The sequence below is a fragment of the Bombus vancouverensis genome, chromosome 14 (assembly GCF_051014615.1).
Source record: "Bombus vancouverensis nearcticus chromosome 14, iyBomVanc1_principal, whole genome shotgun sequence".
Taxonomy (NCBI): domain Eukaryota; kingdom Metazoa; phylum Arthropoda; class Insecta; order Hymenoptera; family Apidae; genus Bombus; species Bombus vancouverensis.
The window spans coordinates 10878253-10899742 of NC_134924.1; the positions used below are offsets into that span (position 1 = coordinate 10878253).

The window sequence follows — 21490 nt, forward strand, 5'->3', positions numbered from 1 at the left end:
GATTTATCGGGCCTCGTTCATGCCATTACGGAAGAGCCAATTTACACGGACCTCCAGCAAGGGTCTCTCATGACAGAAATAGAAAATCGCATGCTTCTTGTTTTTCGTTGCTCGGGCTGCTTCCGTGCGATTTCGAGACGGAAACGGTGCGAAGATTGAAACTGTATTACCGTGGTACTGATTGCGATGATGTTGATACGGAGATTTTTAGTAAACTATCTTTTGTAAAGACAGTAGAGTTTTAGATAGTAGAGTCTTTTGAAAAGATAAATTATATGAATCGTTTTGCCTCTAAAAGACATTCTTACTGGCTTGTTTCTTTTGTTTTGATCGTAGAATGATGTACTCTTATTGGAAACGATATTTCTTTAGCTGTTCGTCGTGAATTACATTCAATGGTCTTTAAATATTATTGTAGGTAGCATTTGACTAATTTTTGTCCACGCTAACTTTCATATAACTTTAACTTTTATATCATCGGTGACTTCTAAAGTAATTTTTAGATTCATTTGCAGTAAGGAAAATTCCTTCTTCTTCCATTCGATTGACGACAATCGATAATGCGAGAGAATTTTTCGGGAAAACTACGTCGCGCATTAACATAATATTTGTCATTTTCGGTCACTAGATACGAACAATATAGTTATACATAATTTTATTAATCCTAACCCTAAACATTTCTCCGCGACATTCAAACCGTTATAGCCGTTATATTCATAACCGTTCAAGTCATACCGTTGGTCGACGGTAAGCATTGCAGGCCTAAGCTGCACCCTTGGTCGACAAGTTTAAAATTACGGTTACGTGCAAGAGGAAAAAATACTTATAACAAAATATGCAAACTTCTCCGTCCCCTCGCGGGCGAACTTCGATTCTATTTATTATTTCAAGCGATTACCAGCAGCGTCTACGTCCATCGCATCTAATTGATGCAACGATGGACGTTAAAGGGGTCGCGAATTGATGAAATATTAACCCGTTCCTTCGTCGCAGTTCTTTTCTTCTTGGTAAAAAACAAGAGGCGGAATGATCACGATGAACATCAAGGGAGGGAAAAAAAATGAACAGAAAGTAAAAGGATAGTTTGAATAAGCTGTACGAACTCCACAAGCGAATAAATCCTCTTTTCAACTTAACCGACGAATAATATAGTTGTACGTTAATTAACAAATGGGTTAAATCTAACTCGATATTCGCCGATCATTGTCGGCAGGAAAACTGCGTTAAAACGGGAACGGAACTTTCGTTGGAACGACAAAAATATTCTTATTGAAATTCAATTTTTAACAAATTTACAACAGTCGTAACAGTTCTCGATCGTGAAATATTTTACCAGAATTTACAGAATTGTATCTATAATTATACAATGTTGACATTTAGCAATATATCTGATTAATATAAAATAATTGTACTTTTTAACAAGATATCGAACAGAAAAGTATATCGCCACTTGTCATTTTATTAGAATACGACAGGTATCCTGATTTCAAATGGCGACTCAAACATTTACAGCTTTTCCTAACATCGACAAATAATATGAAATAGTTCTTATATTCATTCATTCATATTCTACTTAATAACAACTCACGAAAGAACATACTGAATTTCTCTGGAAGCTTCCATAGCTTTTCTAAGGAAATTTAAAAATACCTTTGAAATATCCAGATTTTTTAACAATACGCAAACTCTCTTTTCTCTTTCTAAAGTTTTAATATTTATTAAATTCAATCAGTTTACTAAAATTTTCAAACGACGATCTGATCAACCCACGATTCCACTTCAAAGTCCGTGATCGAACGAGCGGAATAAAAAAAAAAACGCCCGAGTGTCCGAGCTATCTGGCGTTTTGAGGGGGTGCCGAACGTTGTTACGTCGCGTAGGGAGGGAACGCGAGAACGCGTAAAAATTCGTCGACGGACTTGCGACGTACTCTCCCGCGGACAATAAAATGCTTTTATAATACTTTGTAACGTAGCCAGCCGGCTCGTTATGTTTCTCGCGGTGCGTTACGACCGCTCTTTACTGCCTTTGAGTTTCTGGCGGACAGTTTACAGCCTTCGTCGCACGACTTCAGCCGAGAGGCGTGCACGCTGCAACGTGGTTCGTTCTATGGGAAAAATTCTCGCGTTGTAAAACTATGGCTGTAGGATGAAATTGTAGAAAACGGTACTGCGAGCAGAAAAGAGGAGTATCTAAAGTATATACAGTACATGAGACATTATTAGATTTGGAATACAACTCTTCGCTATTTGGAGAATTGTGAATTCATGTTTATCAGTGACTGTCTTCAAATAGAGTCTAATATTTTCATTATTAACAATATACATATATTGCGTCTCTTGAATTATCTAATTAATTCATTCATTATCTTATTAGCTCACAAACTGCTGCTTTCCCTTTCGATGTTTTTAACACCGAATATGTTAAGCTTTAATTACATAATTTTTTCTAAATATACAGGAAACTAACATGGGCTACGATACGCAACGATGATAAAACCAACGATAGATTATACAAAGTAGATTACATTAAAATTGTAAACAAAAAGATTGATTATAAAATATATATGGTCCATAGAGTTACTACAATTATCTCTCGGCCAACCAATAAAATCTTTTTCATAATTATTCATAAAATGCCAGTTATACGGTACACCTGTAATTATCTTCGCGAGGACTTAACATCGTCTCTTCCAAAATTCTCCGGCGAATTGATGCATGGTAATTCCGTAGAGAGGAGAATCCACGTACGGAACGGTGCTTAGCGTGACAGATACACGCGCGAATACTCAGTAAAGGGTAAAAGGAGTAGTATCCGCCACGGAAACGCACAATGGCTGACGCGCACACGCGGCCTGCCCGTGCAATTACTAGCGTGCGCGGGTCTGAGTCACGAGTGTGCACGCGTGCAACGACGACGAACGCGCGGATACCGCGTACGCCTCCCACACGTCGTTTTTCTCTGTTCTTCGTTGTGCCGTGAATCCGCAACAAGTTTGCTGCACGACGGACGCTCGCGTATCGCTCACTGGGTAGGTCTAATGTATCGTGATTACGTATTTAGAGCGACAAAGCGCCCGGGAGAATTCTCTGGGACAGTTATCGTCGGTCGACCATGAATGCGCGCGTAAAATAGTCGCGATTCCTTCGCATTCTCTTCCTTCTTCCTCTTTCTTCTTTATCACCGAAAAGAGCCGGCGTAATTTTTGGAGAGAACGCGACTTTTGTTTAACTTAATTGAAGGTATTAGAAGATTTTGTAATGATAGGAAAATTCAACATTTATTAGCAAAATCAAACATGGTTCAAAATCAAATGGTTTGGTTGGGTCGTAAAATTTGTATTTGTTTGGCGTAGAGAAATATTTTGCAATTTTAGTTTTGTATATCTTATTTCCTTCATTGAAATTCGGATATCTTATCGTTCTTTAACGCGTTCATTTCATTTTTAAAGATATATATCGATTTTTGCAGTCTGATCGCGATATAATTGAAAAAGCACAATGGCAATCGATAAAGCGCTCGTTTAACACGAGTTTTATTCATGAAGTATCTAAAGTGGTTTGATCTGTTTTTAATGATACATAATACATATGTAAGAAGTACTTAATATGAGGGATTTTTTTGAAAGAGCTTTTGATTCCAAGTTATCACATGTGTAGTCCACGTCTGAGTAATTGCTGAAAGTTTGGAGCTCTTTAACAGGATGACGTATGTACTATAGAAGTAATTAACACTCTCGTCACGTAATCGAGAAATTGAAATGCGCGCTTATGTTTCGTATCTTTTAACTGTAACATTATACTTAATTTCCTAACAGAGTTGTTTTCGCTGTAGAAATTACACGAAAGAAAGCGTCCAACTATGACATTCACTAAATTTAAAAAAATCTAAAACGTACTAATTTGCAGAGTTCAAAATTTCTAAATGAATCACTTGGGAATTTGGAAACATTAATTCTTATCAAAAAAAGAAAAAAAAAAAATGAAAAGACTAGAAAATCACTCGAATCTCGTTTCCTTCGAATCTTCTCTGTCGTCTGTCTAATTATTCAATGCTCCTTCGGTAATCAAAAAGAAAAGAGAAAGAGAAAAGTTAAGGTGTTTCATTATTCGCAAACGCATTACTCTATCCTGCTCCATTTGTCGTCTGGGAAAAATTTCGATCGCGAGGATTGCGCGGTACACGTACGCGCACAGGCTCGCTGAAAATCGAGCCGAAACTAATTATTCTCGCAGCGGTCGTGCGCTAATTAAGCGCGTGTACGCTTAACATAAATAAGCCGCGGCGCGAGCGAGTGCCGTCATCAAAGGAACGCAAAGGCAAAAGACGCGTGATAACGTACGCGCTACCTACGACAGCACTTAAATCGTTCAATTACCAATACATCGTCTCTCGGGAGGGACAGTGACAGGATTATTTATTACGTTTCGCGTGAATCAAAAGAGACGAGTCGAGATTGCATTCCGTTCGATACCGGCCCTGATAAAAAAATTCCCGTTTGATCAGCCGCCTAACAATAATGAAAATATTGAAGCGTTAAGGCGATATGCTTGCTAATGAAATACAAATTAAGATGTATACATGCACCGAGTGAAAGATTAAATAACAACAAACCCGTTACGCATTAATAAGTCTGTGGATCTCTCGATTATTATCCAAGCGAGCCATAATTATACGAAGACGGGAAATAAATATAATCGCCAGTATGACAGACAGAGAATATACTATAATACGTCGGATCGATCAGTCGTCCGTTAAATTCGATTCAATCGAATTTAAATCAATTAAGATCTCGCGAAGGAAGAGAGGAAAGAAGCTTAAAGCAGAAGAGCTGTGTATTTGTCACGGCCACGACAAACGAGCGGATGCAAAACCGGACGCAGCTACGGGGACATTCGCTATCATGGACCGCGCGCGTTAAATTAATCGTTGCACACTTACGTTTCTTAATTGCCATCGAAACGGACCTCAAAAGATCCTGCCCCGTCCAGTGACCGCGGATGCAAGTGCTTCGATTACCATAAACGTTCAAAGGCCGGGTCTTGTCTACGAAACGACCGACGCGGCAACCGGTTGACCCTGTGAAGATACGCTAGAGGAGAGCCTTTTCCTCCTCTTCTTTTCTATTCCTTTTATTCTTCCTTTACTTGGTGGTAAGCCGCAAGGCAAGTGTCTTGACCGGAGAAGAAAAGGAGAGAGCCGCTGGGAGCCGAGGAGCTTCCGACAAGTGGCTTTTCCTTAAGGAGAGACAGACGATAGGGGTGGGAGAACGGTGATTGGTAGTAGAGGCACAGAATGAGAGAGAAGTAGAAACGCGGATATCGAGAGAGGAAGAGAGAAGCCGCGATAGAAAGGGAAGGAGGGATTATGGTCGTGAGTTTGTCGAGGGACGATGGCCAGGGACGAAGAGGGGTAACTCAAGACGGGTCTAAGTGAGTCTTCCGGTCGACAGGCAATGATAGCCCTGAGAACTGACCCGACCCCCGGATATGTGTTGCGCATATATGTGGGGACACATACATAGCAGCATCGCAAACGTGTCACAACATTGTCCGCCTCTATTCGGCCCGGACCTGGTCATCGTAATAGCTTATTTCGTAAATCGGAGATTCGTAATGGGGTACGCACGCGTGACGATAGGTAAGCCAGTATGCGGTCAATTCGGCATAAGCGGTTTGCATGATGCCGAAGAGTTTCGGCTGTTGAGGTTACGAGGTGAACGCCAAAGACCAGGCTATTAGGGATCGGACGATGAACGCCGTTCCCGAATAGAGTTCATTCGTGTACAGCGACCGTGCGATTCGATTTAGGCCTCTGCAAACGTTTATGCGAACGATTTTGTTCGAAATTATCGATATTGAATACGATGATGAGAATTATCACGTTAAAAAGCTTTTTGGATTACAAGATGTGACAACTATGGTGCGATAAAAGAGAGTTTGATATAGTGTAACGAAGTAGTAAGATCGATTGGTAGTCAAAGTAATTATACTTTGGATGTGGAGACAAAAGTATCGATGATAGAAACGTAGGTATATACATAAGTGTTTGATACCTCGGACAGTGCCGTACGAAGACATTTCTAATACGGAGTCTACGTACAACGCTTTGATATATCGAAATAAAAATTTATCTTAGAATTTTCCTTCCTGGTTTTTCAATTTATTAAAATAGTAAATAATATAATTCGTTATTGATAGAATTCCAAAATAGAATATATTACGCGAAATAAAAGGTCCTTGGCGTACCTATAATTCTAAGATATCATAATCCGTTAAACGCTGATTTAATTTACGACATGACATCTACAAAAAATAACGAAGACGTAACAAAAATGTTAAACAAAACAGATTTAACTGCTAGATATTTCCAGTTCCTTTCGGATATTTTGTCAATATTCCAGATGCACGAGTATCGTCACATTCGAACAGTTTGAACAGACGCGAACAGAAGACAGATTACATGACACTATAAATCATGAAACAGTGACATAACGCCTCCTACGCCAGCTCGCGACCTCGTAGTTGTCAGATAATTAGCTCGGCCAACCTTCGTAAGAATCTTCTCTGCACTAGAAATTACGCAACTGCCAGAGGAAAATCCTTTGAAAAACAATCATTTTTCTCTGTTGTATGATTAAAAAATTCGTCGCGATATACGTCGATCTTCCAGAATGAACGCCGGAACGAGAAATACTCGGAAGATAACTATCAGACTGAGTTTCAGTTAAATCGCTAAAGCAGTTCGAAGGAGCGATCCTCCCCCCCACTTACCTCTTGGGCGTCCATTTAATCGTCTACTTCGTAATTTTAATTTGTGAGAACGACGTCTCATTAACACCCGGCCGACCATTTGCCGCGTCTTACTTATGTTCGACTTAAAGCTTAATGAGAGCCACGCGGTAAGTTCGTGCCTCGTGCGCTTAATGACGTCGAAGGTATCAGTTTGAGGGGATGACGAGGGACAGGGGAAAGGGGGATCGAGCTTTAAGGTCGTAGGACGATCGATGGCTGGAGAGCACGCCGGCTAAAGGAGTCATTTGTCTTCGTAGCCACTTTGCTTGTCAAATCGAGCCGGCCTATTATTACGGCAGAGCGCTGTTAGACGCCTTAGATTTAAACACGCCCGTTTTAAGCTAATATCCTGCCGCCTCTGACGCGGCTCCACTTTTCAAACACGGTTAACCCTTTTGAATAGTGGCGCGCGAGCGTTGCCGCTTCGATCGCTACCCTGCCATTCAGCCTCGTTTGTTCGAAATTTGGCGACGCTTGCTCGTCACGATTTGTAATTGCCCCCGTTCGATCAGTGTGTTCAACGTTGATGGCGAGATCGTGCGTGGAATCTTATCGCTGGTTGACACTGAGAATTTTAATACGAATAGGATGCACCGTGGCGATTCAAATTAGACGATTTTTTGGGATTGTAAATCCCAAGGAAATATCGCAAGGCATTTTCTTCCGTCTGTCATTGTAGTGATTGTTGTCTAAAGCGTATAATTCGTGATGATTTTAAAAATCTAACGAGATTTTAGATACCTTATAGAAGAATTTTTCAGAATTGCATTAAACTTATAATTTTAAACTACCAACATAAATTTGAAGGTAAAAGTATCGGTAATTCTCAATAATAGTATCGTAGTATAAAATACACGGGTTCGTAAAGCGAAGTTCCACCACAGAGTTGTCTCTATCGTCGTGTCATATTTTCCCAGAATTTCAACGTTAACGAGACAAGATTAGCCGAGCTATTTAGAGACGCGGTATCCAATAAATAAATTACCAAGCACTTACACGGTGCTCCTATACATTGCCCACAAGCCAACACCGTTTCCCCGTTACTGTTAGGAAGAAGACAGTTGGTATTTTCTCGAAATCGCGAGCGAAGGATCGTTCTGGGTCATCTCCGTGGATGAACGGAAAGGTTGAAAAACATTTTTCCCTTTTTACAAGGCACGACGGCGTATGCACCAGCGTACAACCAGCTAATTAGCATTCTCATTGAAAAAGGCTTTTCTCGAGCGAGGTTGAATCCTTAGCTCGGCGAACATGATATGCGCGGGGAATCACGGATCTCGAAAACGAGGAAAGGCCCGCGCACAAAGGGAGTAGCAAGGCTTGTACCGACTTGCGGAAAGAGGCGGTCACGCCGCGTTTCCGAGTCGCTGCCGGCGCGTCTGCTTATTTACTAATTCGGAAGCAATGTAAATAATCGCACCATCACAGCCGGACGGCAATCACGGCACGAATAGCCGTACCCGGTGTCTCTCAGGAGACGAGCTTCACTGACCACGTGGCACGACGAGAAAGTATAGTCGAGAGGTATAAGCGAGCCGACGCAGGTGTGACGGGTCAATAAATGACCGATTGTCGCAATCGTCCAGGTGTATCGCCTTCCGTAGCATTGTCAACATGTTCCGGATCTGAGATACCCGCCTACGTATCTATCTCGGGTAATATGGTCCTCTTTTTCTCTCTTCCCTCCAACCTTTTCCTTTTTTCCTTCCTTTCCTTTTGTTTTTATTCTTTTTTCTCTCTCTTTTGTCCTTTTTCCTTCTTTGTTTTGTTTCGTTGAGCCGGAGCCACGCCGAGCGCGAATCCGTGATCAATTCATTTTCCAACGACCGCGGCGAGCGCGTGCATTCAATTTCTTAATGAGGTTTATTACACTCCACTCTTTCTCGCTCCGCCTCCCCTCCGGTTCACCCTTTGCCTCGCCCTTACGTCTTCCTTTGTCCCGCGCTCTTTTAACATTCGCGTTTGATAATATTTTTATTTCCCTGTTATTCTCACGCCCCAGGTGTTTCCATTGTAACCTCATTAACATTGCCGCAAACTCGATACACTTTCGCGCACCCTCTCCCTCTCCCTCTTACTCTCTTACGTACGCATTCCCTCGAATTTTTCTCGCTGTCTCGCAACCGGCGATGTTTCGGTGCATCGGGCGTCGCAGTCTAGACGGTCCTCGTCAGATTTTCCTCCGTGACTCGCAGAATCGTTATTTTTACACCGGTTCTTCCCGTGGGATCTCGCGAACCCGGCATAGGAACGGCGATACCCTGTCGTTCGTTCCTGTCACGTTATCTCGGCGACCGTGCATCCAGCACGGGAAACTTTTTCCTGTTCTTTCTGCGCGTCCACCGTCCCGCCGCCCCTTCTCGTCCGACTCTTTCTCATTCTCTCTCTTTCTCTCTTTGACTCCCTTTTCTTTCATGTCCTGCCGCAAGGTCTCGTTTTATAACCACGTAAACTCTGTTTAATTAACGCGTGGACTGAAAGAGGAGGAATTTTCGATGTAAGCGGCGCATTGCACCGCCGGTGCATAAGGTACAGCGCGCATTGCGATGATCCTATGTCGGTGATGGAGTTGGTCGAGACGGTGCGCGCCGTGTGGAGGAGTGGAGATGGTTAGAGGTCGGTCTGCAGGGGTTGCAACAGGGAGGACCGTAATACTGGTGCCGGTGGTCGTAACGTTGATGATGGTGGTGGTGATGGCGATGGTGGTAGTAGTGGGTACTTGAGAGAGCTCGCCGTTTCCCTTATTCCTTCAATCAACGTCAGCTGGGGAGGCGAGTCTAGTGTGTACCCTGAGCAAATACTCGCGTGCTCCGCACTAGAGCAGCATAGAGCTCAATGACTACATCATCCACGAAGGTGGTGGTTAGCTAGACGCGCCTTTGCCCCATCCGGTCAGACAGTCATCGAAATCGATTCTTTCCGTGATATAAACGGCCAGCTCGCAAATACCGGACAGTATTACAGTAAATACGCGGTCCGTGGTTGCACGCCGATGACGCGATCTCGAAATATAGTAAGACGCGACTTTTGCGCGAAACATACACCGGTTAAACGGTAAACGTACGAAACAACTTAATACACAGTTAAAAATCATCTTCTTATACCGATATTAGCGATAATCGTTGAAATTAATTATCTGTAAAGTAACGAGTTATAAAAGAATAACAGACAATGGTAGTAAAAATACTCGCGCAAGAATATCCAAGCCGAAGGAAAAGTGTCAATCTTCGATGTCTCGTGATAAATTTGTCCAACAAATTCCCCAATCGCGTGTACGTTCCAACGTTGAACCGATGTCGAATGCCATCGAAATTAACGAAACAATCGAATCAAGGAGATGAAAATGGAACGAGCTTTAGAAGATCCGCGTCTGCAGAGTTCGTGGAACGTTCGTCCTCCGTTGAGCATTTCCTCCTTTAAACGCATCGTATGGGTGTCGATGTCTCGCGTCTGGAAAGGTCTCGTTAAAATAGGAAGGAAGAGGGCCGGATACACGGCGGTTACGCATGCATCATGGGTCGTCTAAACAAGCTGTTTAGACGACTTCAAGTTAACCCAAATTGACTCAATTGGATTAACCGCGCCGTGGCTCACCCGACACTTGGGAACCGGCCTGTACCGGCGTCACCGTATCCGCGAGAGAGCCAGTCCTTTGCTTCTCATGCAAATACGCATCGCGTTATTCCACCACTTCAGCCCGTTTCTCTCCCTCGTTTCTCGTCCGAGTCCTTTTTTCTCACCCGTTTCGCCTGTCCCCTGTGCCCTCCTTGCCTCGTTCGCGAATTTAGCTGGTTAGCTGAATTGATGGCGTTTGGGAAAATTGCCTCGTCTACGCTTCGTACGGGGCTATCAGAGAGGCCCTGCTCTCACAAGGAGACCCTCCGCGTCTTCTCCGTTCGCCAGCCGTTTCCCTCTCTGTTGCTCTGATATCGGCGGGGGCGATCTCTTCTCCGAATAGCATCCACAGCGTTGCATCACGAGCACATTGACGCGGTTAGGCTTTACAGAGGCTCTAGGCCGAGGCTCTTTCAGGAGAGTATCGTTCGGTGTGCACGCAGACCGGACCATGTCAACGCGGACCACGAAGAGTCTTCCGCTCCTCGAGCCAGTTTCGCGTGTACACGTGACGTGCTGACGCACGTCGTTCTCCTCTGTCCTGTCTCTCATGTCAATTTGCGGCCGAGGGCCGCGGAAGGAAGAGACAGAGTAGTGGAGAGGAGGAACAGGAGGCAGAGCGAGCGGCAGAGAGGCGGCGTAGGAGAGCCCAGAGAGGCTTACGTTAAATCGTAGGATCAAGGGAGTGTTGCGTGGATTGAAGTGTCCGTTCCTTGGCTAACCGTGGACCCCATGCGTATATATGAGTAATACAAATGTAACCTCCTCCACCTCCATCGGCCTCGATGCTCTGTGTTCTCTGTTTCTCCGTGTCCCCCGACTAGCTTTGTCTTTTATCGTCGTTGCGCCCGACCGGGCGGTCTTTCTCGCTCCCTTGGGCTGCTCTCCGCGATATATGGATCGTCGGAAGTCACCTTCCTCATTATCATACCAACAGGCTCGCTCGCTCACTCGGGCACAGCCTTCATCCTGTGCCCTAGTCACTTACGGTTCGCGGGTGACCAACCCAAGTGCGAGCTACTCCAGCGTCCGACGATCGGTAGGGTGAACACTGGATCGTTCCAGTAAGCCGCGAGAACCACTGGCCTGGGGAACAAGACGCAAGTCCATTATACTCAATCACGGCGTGATTGGCTCAAACGATCGGACCACCGCTCGCCGCGCGTCGTTCCACGGAGATTCGCGCGGACGTGCCGCGTTGAGTTTCGTAACGTCAAGAAGGAAAGATCCTGCTCTGGACCGCTTCTCATCGCCCTCGAGTTTCCTCTTCCCGTTCATTTTTCTCTCGTTTACTTAGACAAAGGCATCTGCGACCTTCTGACATTCCAGTTTCAGATAACTCGCCGATTATCTGATCTCAGAAAATAACATACTGCGGTTTGAAAATCTTCAAGTAAAAATTTTGAAATTATGTCGGTAACGACTTTTGGTAAAACTTTTGCATAGTTGGAGGAAAACGATATCGTTACCGTTTCCTTGATATATAAGAACGAAAATTTACAATGAAAGCAATCAAATTGCGAGTGTTAGTATCGTTATATGGATTTAAGATCTGGAATTAGTTCAATTCATTTAGAGCAGGTAATATCTGATTCACCTAGGAAACATTTGCTTTTCTTTTTCTTCTTCTCGAAACGCTTAGAGTCAATATCATTCTCTTTTTCAACAATCCAATCGTAATTAAGAGAACCTTACAGGTTCGCCAGTCTCCTAATTCGTTAGCATCCGTCCGATAAATCGAATCGCAGTAACCAGGTGTTTCCGATTTCGAGAACGATCAAAGGTGTGTCCCATGCACTCCGTTTCTAGAACCACGAATGTAGACCAAGGTCCAGCTGCAACAAAAGATCCACGGCACACTCTAAACTACGCAGACCCCATTTCGAGTCTATCTATTCTCACATCTGTTCCGCTAGATTCGAAAGGTGACTTTCCATCTCCAGTTTGATCTATCTTCCCAATCTCTCTATCTCTCTTATACTCCCATTATATTTTTTATTCAACCATTTCCAGGCAGATTATCAGAGAACTGCGTCGAAAAAGACGAACGAGTATCGCTCTGCGTCCGTGGTTCGTATCTCTCTCGTAATCGGGCTCGTGGCGAGCGATCGTGCACGAGCACCTTAACGACTCGAAACATAGCCGTTTCTTTTTCTCGTTTTTCTCCGGCTGGACAATAGCAGACAGATATTTGCAGCGGCTCGTATCGAGACTTTCGTCAGCCACGGCACAATGTATCTTTCTTTTATTCCCGTTATTTCGAGATGACGATATAATTCGCGAATAACGGCTAGAAGAAGCGGAATCGTCGCTTCGTTCGTTGGCATACTTTTCGAAATTGCCGTGACTTCGAGACAGTGAGGATAGGTAGTACGATGATCGTTGGTCCGAGCCAAACGCCGCGAGCACGGTAACTTTGGCAATTGAATATAATTAAGTAATCTCGGTACGATATCGTGGAGATGGTTGGACGACAGGAAAAAGCCGGCGCGGCAAAAACTGGAGGGCAGGTTGGCCGACTGCCATAAGGAGGCCTCGCCTCGAAATGCCAACGACAATAACGCCGATAATCCTGCAGGCTCCTGCTTGCCAATATGCTGCGGACGTATCTACGTAACTGCCTCGAAAAGTAGCCCGTGGCCAATAAAATGCAAACAGGGAAAGACCGGGAATCTGTCGTTAAGCCTCCTCGATCTGCTTCACCGCTGATTACTCGACTCGCGAATCTGGGACTCTTGCTTGGCATCGGAGAACGAAGGAGGTGGAACTCTTATGCCGAAAACTCCATATTCCACAGGGGTGGACCAGCCTGGCCAGTTGTTTTCCACCGAATCGTGGCGAGGTGGAAATTATTGGCTGGGAACTATTGGAGATTATTTACATTCTGATCGAAACTCGTCGACTGAACGTTGAAATTAGCTTTCCGTATAACTTTTTTCCTCTTATATCTTGTTTTACGTATTATCTTCCTTTTTTTCCAACTACGTAGGAGTGAAGTTTTACGATGCATAGAAAATAGCAATTGCTTTCGAGCATTGGTAATGGGTAATCTTCGTGTGTCGATATCTCGCTATTTTTGGTTCTTGGCATTTGATTCTCCCGTTTACGAATGAACGTTGTTGGTGTAATGGTATATAGTAATTGACAGTTACAAGAAAACAGGAAAAAGGAAATTAAAAATTTACATTTCTGCAGTAGAATTCCAAAGATATTAGCGTAGGTTTGTAAATTCTAAAGAAACACATTCGTACACTTCGAATTATTCCAATAAATGTAAGCTATTTCGTTCGTTAATTATCATTACATATGTACTCTATTTGTATGCGATTTCCATTTACAACTATGGAAATAATTTCTATGTTTCCAATGTACTTCTTCCTACTTCTTTGTAAGAATCCATTCTCGTGTTTAACCATTTACTTAGTCTATTCAAATACACAGCAATTTTCTAGCAACCGGTTCCCCTTGAAACTTTCCCACTAATTTTTTTCTAGAAATCAATGATGTAACGCGGCGTTTTTTCCATAATACTTGTTTTTGCTTTCGAAATTTCAGAACTAAAGTGCAGAATCTATAAACGTAACAATATGTAAAACAATCCCTACACAAAAATCGAGCAACGTTTACGATAGCAGAAGGATCCTAACTTAAACTAAAATTTAAAGTATAATTAGACAAATACGTAGTTGTCAAAATCTGCTCGATATCTTCTAAATTAAAAATCGTGATTTTCGAAACAAGTTTTAAAAAACTGATAAAACGTGATAAAAGTTTTTCAATTGGCACTTGTCCTGATCTAACGTCATCGTCCTTTTTCAATTCTACGTAACATCGTCGAGTTATTCGAACCTGAAAAATTCGCGTCGCTACAATATTCTGCACGCACGAAACTTAAGGACGTATTGAACATTTTCGTAAAATGAAAATTTTCAAAAGATTTCTAAATCACCAAGTTGCTGTATCCCGTTAATTCTTCGAAATAGTAAACATTTAAACGCTACTTAACGCTCGAGATGTTTCTCCCCTGCTAAGCGATCCAACGTACGCTGCTTCGTGTAATTATTAGCAACCCTAAGACGAAACGGTGTTCCGAGCACCCTTATCTCGAGCGTATCGGATCGAACAGAATGACATGGTGTCGTCGAAAGGAAACAGCTAGACCGTTACTCCACCCAGGCACGAGTCAACCGACCGAGTCGCGTGATTCTTAAGACGTTGAAAAAGTAGGGGTTCGTTTGTGCTCCAAGACGTTAGAGCGACCTCGTCAGGGGTTCGAATAATGGTAACAAGAAGCCAAAACGTCGGTTACTGCTCGTCAACGGCAGCTGGCACGCGCTCCTTCCAATTCCTAAGGAGACCTTTCCTTCTGTCTTCTTCGCCCTTCTCCGCCTTAAGTCTTGAGCGCACGCTGGGGAACCAAACTAAGAGGGGAAGCCAGTCTCGAGAAGTTACCTTACCTGAATCCAGTTGGGGATACCTAGACATTTAAATCGGGGGACACCACCCGGCGGAACCACCTGAATACTAGCAAGGGGGCCTTCTTGATCTTGCAGTGGCGTAGAATTTAAGGGCTGTTTCTCACGAGTCGGTTATGTTTCCTTGATTCTGCTGAAATCATTCGGATCTTTATATTTTAACGTTGCTCTCGTTTCGAGAACAATTCGAACGAAAGATCACACGTACAAAAAAGGATCTTTTGGTTGTCAATAATATTTCGCTAGAATTTGCATTAAATCTACTGCATTTTATAAATATTACGTTAATATATTAAACATCTTAAAAGTTTTGAAGCGCGTGTTATTCACGTGAAGATTCGTATCTCGTTTCATAAATATATCCGATTCGCTTGAAAAATTAAAGTAGCGGAATGTTTAAAAAATGGCGTGAAAGTTGAATGTTCAATGAATGAATAAATGGCACGAGATTCTTTGCAATTTTAATCATTTCAACTGAAACAAAAATATGAGCCAGAGTAACAAAAATGTCATTAATTAAAAAAATTAAAGTATTTTCGATTGTAGTTTATAAATTTACGATGACTAAAAGTCAAGGCGATACAAGAAACGTTTACAAATCCAATCGAAATCGTAAGTTTAAATGTCCCACGAGATTTCAACGACCGTCACAGCGACAGGGTAGCGTCTACGCTGTTGAGGGCAAGGACCGTTGTTCCTACTTCCTTTCCAGAGGGAGGACGAAGGGCGCCGTAGGATTTTTTTTGTAACTTTCAATATTAGACGTTAGCGTTTCCCACAGAGAGAAGTCATGGGAACACATTGAACGAAAGGCCGCAGAACGTCTCGTGGAAATTCTTCAGAGGAGATTTGCGATTGCACCTTGGGAAGAATTCCCCGTATAAAGGACGTTCAATGTGCGTTTAAATTTTTCTCTTTCTTTGACGTTCGAACCTTAAATTCGTACGGTCCCTTCCTTAGATATTTCGTGCTTTAGTGTATTTTTCGTGACTGTTGTATCAAAAATTCGATCTATCTTGTTCGTAATTTTTTCCCATGAAAAACAACGATATTTCGATCGATCGTCGCATAAAGCGACGATTTAGACGAAGGAAATACGTTCGAACGAACGAAATACGTAGAATTTCGTTCGACGACAAATTTCAACACTCGACGCTCGCCCTTTAATTCGCGAGATGTTCGCTGATCTTTCTCCTCTGCTTTTCGTAATTTGCAAAATCCGGTACGTGGTATAACGGCGTAGCAATGTCACGGACAAATCGGACCGGTATTCCCATTCATCCCGCTAAACCAAAAAATTCCAGCATCATCGAGTCCGCGGCTCGTAAAAGTGGCGCGCTCATTATCGCTCGTATTATCTGTAACGCAGCATGAATGGCGACCGAAATCGAAATGAAAACGCAGGAAAGGTCATGCTCGCGTGCCAGGAATAACACGGTGGCCGTGGCGTTGACCCACATTGTTTTTGAAACGCGATTAAACTCATTGGAAACGACCGAAGGTAGATTAATGGTCCTGGGTCGCGTAACCGTGCGCGGAAAGCGAGGTAAAAAGCGAAACAAATTTAACGAGCTGTGAATTATGAAAATCGGTGACAGGCCGCCGCTTTTAAATGCTCTCTCTCTGTCTCTCTCTCTCTCTGTCTCTCTTTTCCTCTCTCGCGTGCCGATTCTCTCCACGTTGTCTGGCTCTCTCGCGCTTGCGAAGTTTGGTTTGGGCGCGTGCCAATGAATCGAAACGATTCGAATGCAAAATAATAATAAAACAGTGGAGGGTGTACGGCGCCGCGGGTGTGACGTCGGGTGGACGGGGGAGGAGGGCGGGGTCGGCAGCGCATTAACGCAATTAACCTCCAATTAATAACACATCAATTGACACCCGGTCAACTTGTTGCATCGGAGCAACCCGATAATATGCAGAACGCGTGTGAGCCGTGTATATACACATACGAGTCACCATGCTTCTGCTTTTGTATGCGTGTATCATTCTCTATATAGAACAGAATAGCTGCCTCTCTCTCTCTCTCCCTCTCTCTCTCTCTCTCTCTCTCTCTCCTGCAGCTTCCTATGTCCATGTGTTATTCCGTCTCGTGATCTCCGCGACTGTCTGCCTGTCCGTCTGTCTGCTAGTCATGTACATACGTGTAAATACACATTGACGATTAGGCGTCATGAAACGCTGATGCGTTTGCATGTTTGCGAATTCCTGTCACCAAAGGGGTTGCTACCTTCGTCCCGGGTAGTGGATAATAACGAAACGAATGTTACAATAATTTACTATGTATATCGAGAGGGAGAGCGATGCATAGCGATGTGTGCGTGGTGTACACGTATAGCACCACGATGGACATGGACTGATGACCATAGCCGGGTTCCCATGCACAACCCCCTGCGAACACTACGGCCACATGACACCTACAGGGGGTGGAATTCCGATACACATGCCATTGCTGCGTCACCTCGACAACACCATGTGGGGTACGCGCACCATGTGATATTCAGCAAGTAGGAACTTGGTAAACCTGCTTGCGCTCGTGGTTCGCGGCTTCATGCCGGAAGGAAGTCGTTGCCAATCGCAAAGTATAAGTAGTATTGTTTCGTTTTCGCAACGGGTTCCGTGCCGGTGGATCCCTTTGTTTCGCGCAACGATCGGCCAGTATCGAAACCAACGGTTTCTGGCTCGTCGACAGGAGACTTTCGAAATCGAATGGAGGCATCGAGGAAAAAAGATCGATTCGTACCGTTCCGATGTCCTTTTCCTCTTTCCATCTATTGATCTTCCATTATTATTATTTTCATCGTGAAGAAAAGATCTGCTCGAAGCACCGAAGATCTTTGCCCGATAAGACAGCAAGAAAGAAATTTTGTTTCAAGTATAAGCTACGCCGATACCGCGAGTTTGTTCGTCTTATATCGATTCCAACAGTGTATTTGGTTGTCGTCCCGTGGTAGGACAGTGCAGTCAACGCGAAAGAATCGGCGCTGTAACAGAGGAGATATGCCCTCTTTCTTTTCATCGATGGATTCATTAAAAAATTTCGATTCGCGGTATTCCCTTTGAAATTTCATACAAGGTCGATAGAAACCACGTAATGGACGGTAGGAGATTAACGAACGCTTTCCTCGCCCCGGGCTCTTTTGTGTTCCGGTCTCTTCCTTAATTACCCGAGCTATAGGTGGAAGTTATCTGCGTCGATAGTTCGAAACAATGGTTACCTTAGATTCTAACCCCTTCTCGATGAAAAATCTTCGGGAAAAGTTCACGAGATTACAAAGCCGGTCTTTCGTTAACTTTCTCGTATAATCGATAGTTAATTTTTAACGTGATATAGATACCTTGCTAACTCGCACTTTATATTGTTCGTTTTTAATTTACCTGGCTGCGTCTCGTCCATATTCTTCTATGCTTTTTTCTTCACAATTCTTCCTTCAAGATTACGTTTATTAATATCGTTGAAATCCAGGACAGAGTATTGAACGAGTAACGAGCCAGACAAGTCGGTTCCAACCAGCGATTTTCTAATCTTGTATCGCAACCCCACCGGCATGACCTGCAATCACCCCTTCAAATCAAGTCACCTGCTTAAACGGTAAATATCGCATGACGCACAGGAAATGGCTGTTGGTGGTTCATCAGACTGTTTTCGTCTCGCTCGAAGATGATCGATGCGAGTGTCATTGCCCATGGAAATACAGGGTTTTGTAATGACAAAGTCACGTTCGTTACTCTCTGGCTGACGTGTTTTGTAAACTCGTACGTGCTTCATCATTTCGTCACATTTCGGGAGGAATTATAAAATCGAACGCGCAAACAAAACGATTTCAATTCGTTCGTTTTGTCAGCAACGTGATATATTTATCAAATTTAATAGATGTCTTTACTTGCCGATATTTGCGAATGATAAATAAAGGATCGATGATTTTTCTAACGTGCACACTTTTTCGGACAATTTCTTCGTTAAGCGATGGTTTATTAATAACGTTTCATCGGTAATAATTATAGATCGCGAATGTTTATATAAATTCCACGTATTTGTACAAGTAAAAAATACAGTCTGGCCAGAGATCTTATTCGCTCGTTAAACGATAATTAGCCGGTACTATACCTTGGATATTTTATATATTCTTGCAAATTATACGCATTTTGATGATCATCCATTAAGAAATTATTTTCTGGAGACCGCGTCGAAGTAACAGAAAGTAATTTACTTGCGAATCGAACGAAGCGCATCTGCTCGATATAACATATATCGACAATGGGGTCACGAAAGCTTCTCGAACACATCGCCACGTATACACGTTTCTCGCGTGTAATTAGCCCGGCGTGTCTACTTCCGAATCGAGTTGGTGGGAGAGTTCCTAAAACCATTTCCGGCCGGAGCACCTTTTTATTCTGAGCGTCCCACGCGTGACGGCACAGGAGGGAAGTGGCGATCAAACGTAGGAAGAACAGACTTTACTGACCCCCCTCGAAGCGTTACGTTCTTCGAGGCAGGTACGATCGTAGACGTTATCGAGCTTGAGACCATATGTCACTCTTTCAACCAATAAGAGTAAGATAATTATTGCCGGGGAATAGTATCCCGGAACAAAATGTCTTTTTTTCACGAGAAATACACTCGAAAATATGCTTAGCTAGTACAATCGTATACGTTATTCTGCCACATGTCGATACAATGCGTTTAATAAGAAATATCCGAATGCATTTTCGATACACAGAACAAGATATAGAGATTGTAAAAAAATAATCTGCGAAAGCAGAATTCTAACTGTTTGACCATCTTCGTTGCATTTCATTCTCATTGATGTTCGCGATCTTATACGCATAAGAACAAGAACAAGTTTCTATTATTGGACTTTTTTACTTACTTATGCATTTGCTTATGAACGAAAATGCGTTAGGAATGACGCAGACACTGGTTACGACGCAAATTCGCTAGATAGTGAACGAAAATGTTAAATTTTCCAGTTGCAAACGAGATGCATCTTTTCGTTTAAAGAGAATGATTCAACTTTGTTAAACGTACGTGATAATGAAATTTTGGAATAGACATTCCTCGACGTATATAAACGTTCGCGGAACATCATCGTGATAAAAGACAAGTGAGAAAAAAATAGCAAAAGTGGGAAAGGAACACGCGATGGAAGTAATCTCTGGCGATGCCAGAAGTGGCAAGTTCTAATTCAATTTTCATTCGGCTCCAAGTCCTTTGCATCGATTCGACGGGGTAAACAGAAACAGTGGATAATCGTTATTCAATTAGATGCATCGACGAGGCGAACGAATAATCGATGAATTCTAAGCTGCTGATTTCCAACCCTCCTTGCGCGATCGCGCGAACACGAGAGAACAGTAGAACTGGAAACGAGCGTTCGCGCTCGCGCGCCCGCATACGAGTTCTGCTCGTACCGGCCGAGGGGAAAAAGTACAACGATTCCATGCTTTCACCAATTCGCCGCTTTTGCCACGTGTTGCTATATACGTATTCCTCTCTTTGAGCCTTCTTGTCGCTTCGTGAGCCACGCGTATATATACGTCTAGTCTCTCTTCGTCAATATACGTATAGGGGCGAGTGCTCGTGTCCTCGAACGCAGGCGGCTCGTGCGTAGGCAAACTATGGAATATGTCAGCCTATTGAGCGCAGGTGCTTTAAGCTGCTCAGCTGTTGCTTCGAATCTCATGTACATTCGCGCGGCTGTGTATCACGTTGATATTGGTGCACACTAAGCATCGTACCGTATCGGCCATCCGCGTGCGTGCAAACGCTGAACCGACTCACGTGTTCACCCACGCACTTATGCGTATCGGCAATTGAATGGTGAAACGATCGGGCCCTCGCCTCGCCGTGAGCACCGTCGTCGCTCAATGAATTCGTTGAACAACCGTCGATTATCATCCATCGACGAAGTCGTTTCCTGAGAACGATGTCGTGGAAATAATTTACCCTTGTTTGGAGCGAAGAACGTTCGCGTTAACGTTTTACCAGGTCTACCTTTACTTATCGTCGAAACTTACTAATCGGAATACGTACTCGTGTTGCTTTCGAGAAATATTATTGTTTTACGCTTTTATAAAATATTCACGGATAAAAAAAGAAATAGTGACATCCTAAACAACATTAAGTCTTAACTCATAAATAACTCGAAATTCGTGTGTATTCGTTATATCGTAGCAACGAGAATATAGTATCTCAAATAAAAGATACCTACACAGATATACGAAACAAAAGAACATCATAAATCGATAGTCAATTTTATATAAATTATACGGCGGATGAATGATACACTTCTAGATAGATACAATCTAAAAAAAGAATCTGAAAGGATCTACAGAAACGTTCGAATGGACAACTAATAGTTTAAGACGCAAAATCATTTCTAAAAGAACGTAAGCATATTTGAATCATTAAGGAAACAAAGCTTTGGATACAATTTGTCTATTAAATCAATTACAGGAATAGAATTTTCTAATAATATAGTTTCTGCACAACTTTTTATCCTTGAGTTCGATTAAAACAGACAACGCATCCAGTTTATGACGGAGGATTACTGTCAATTACTTTTTTGTGCATCTTTGTCTCCAACTATCGATCAACGACAGGGTGTA

General features: G+C 43.0%; 1 long non-coding RNA gene across 1 annotated transcript in view; it reads left to right on the forward strand.

The window, feature by feature from the left end:
* Positions 1-21490, forward strand: part of LOC117154459 (uncharacterized) — a 115399-nt gene that overhangs the window by 92952 nt on the left and 957 nt on the right. The gene's annotated exons all lie outside the window — the stretch shown is intronic.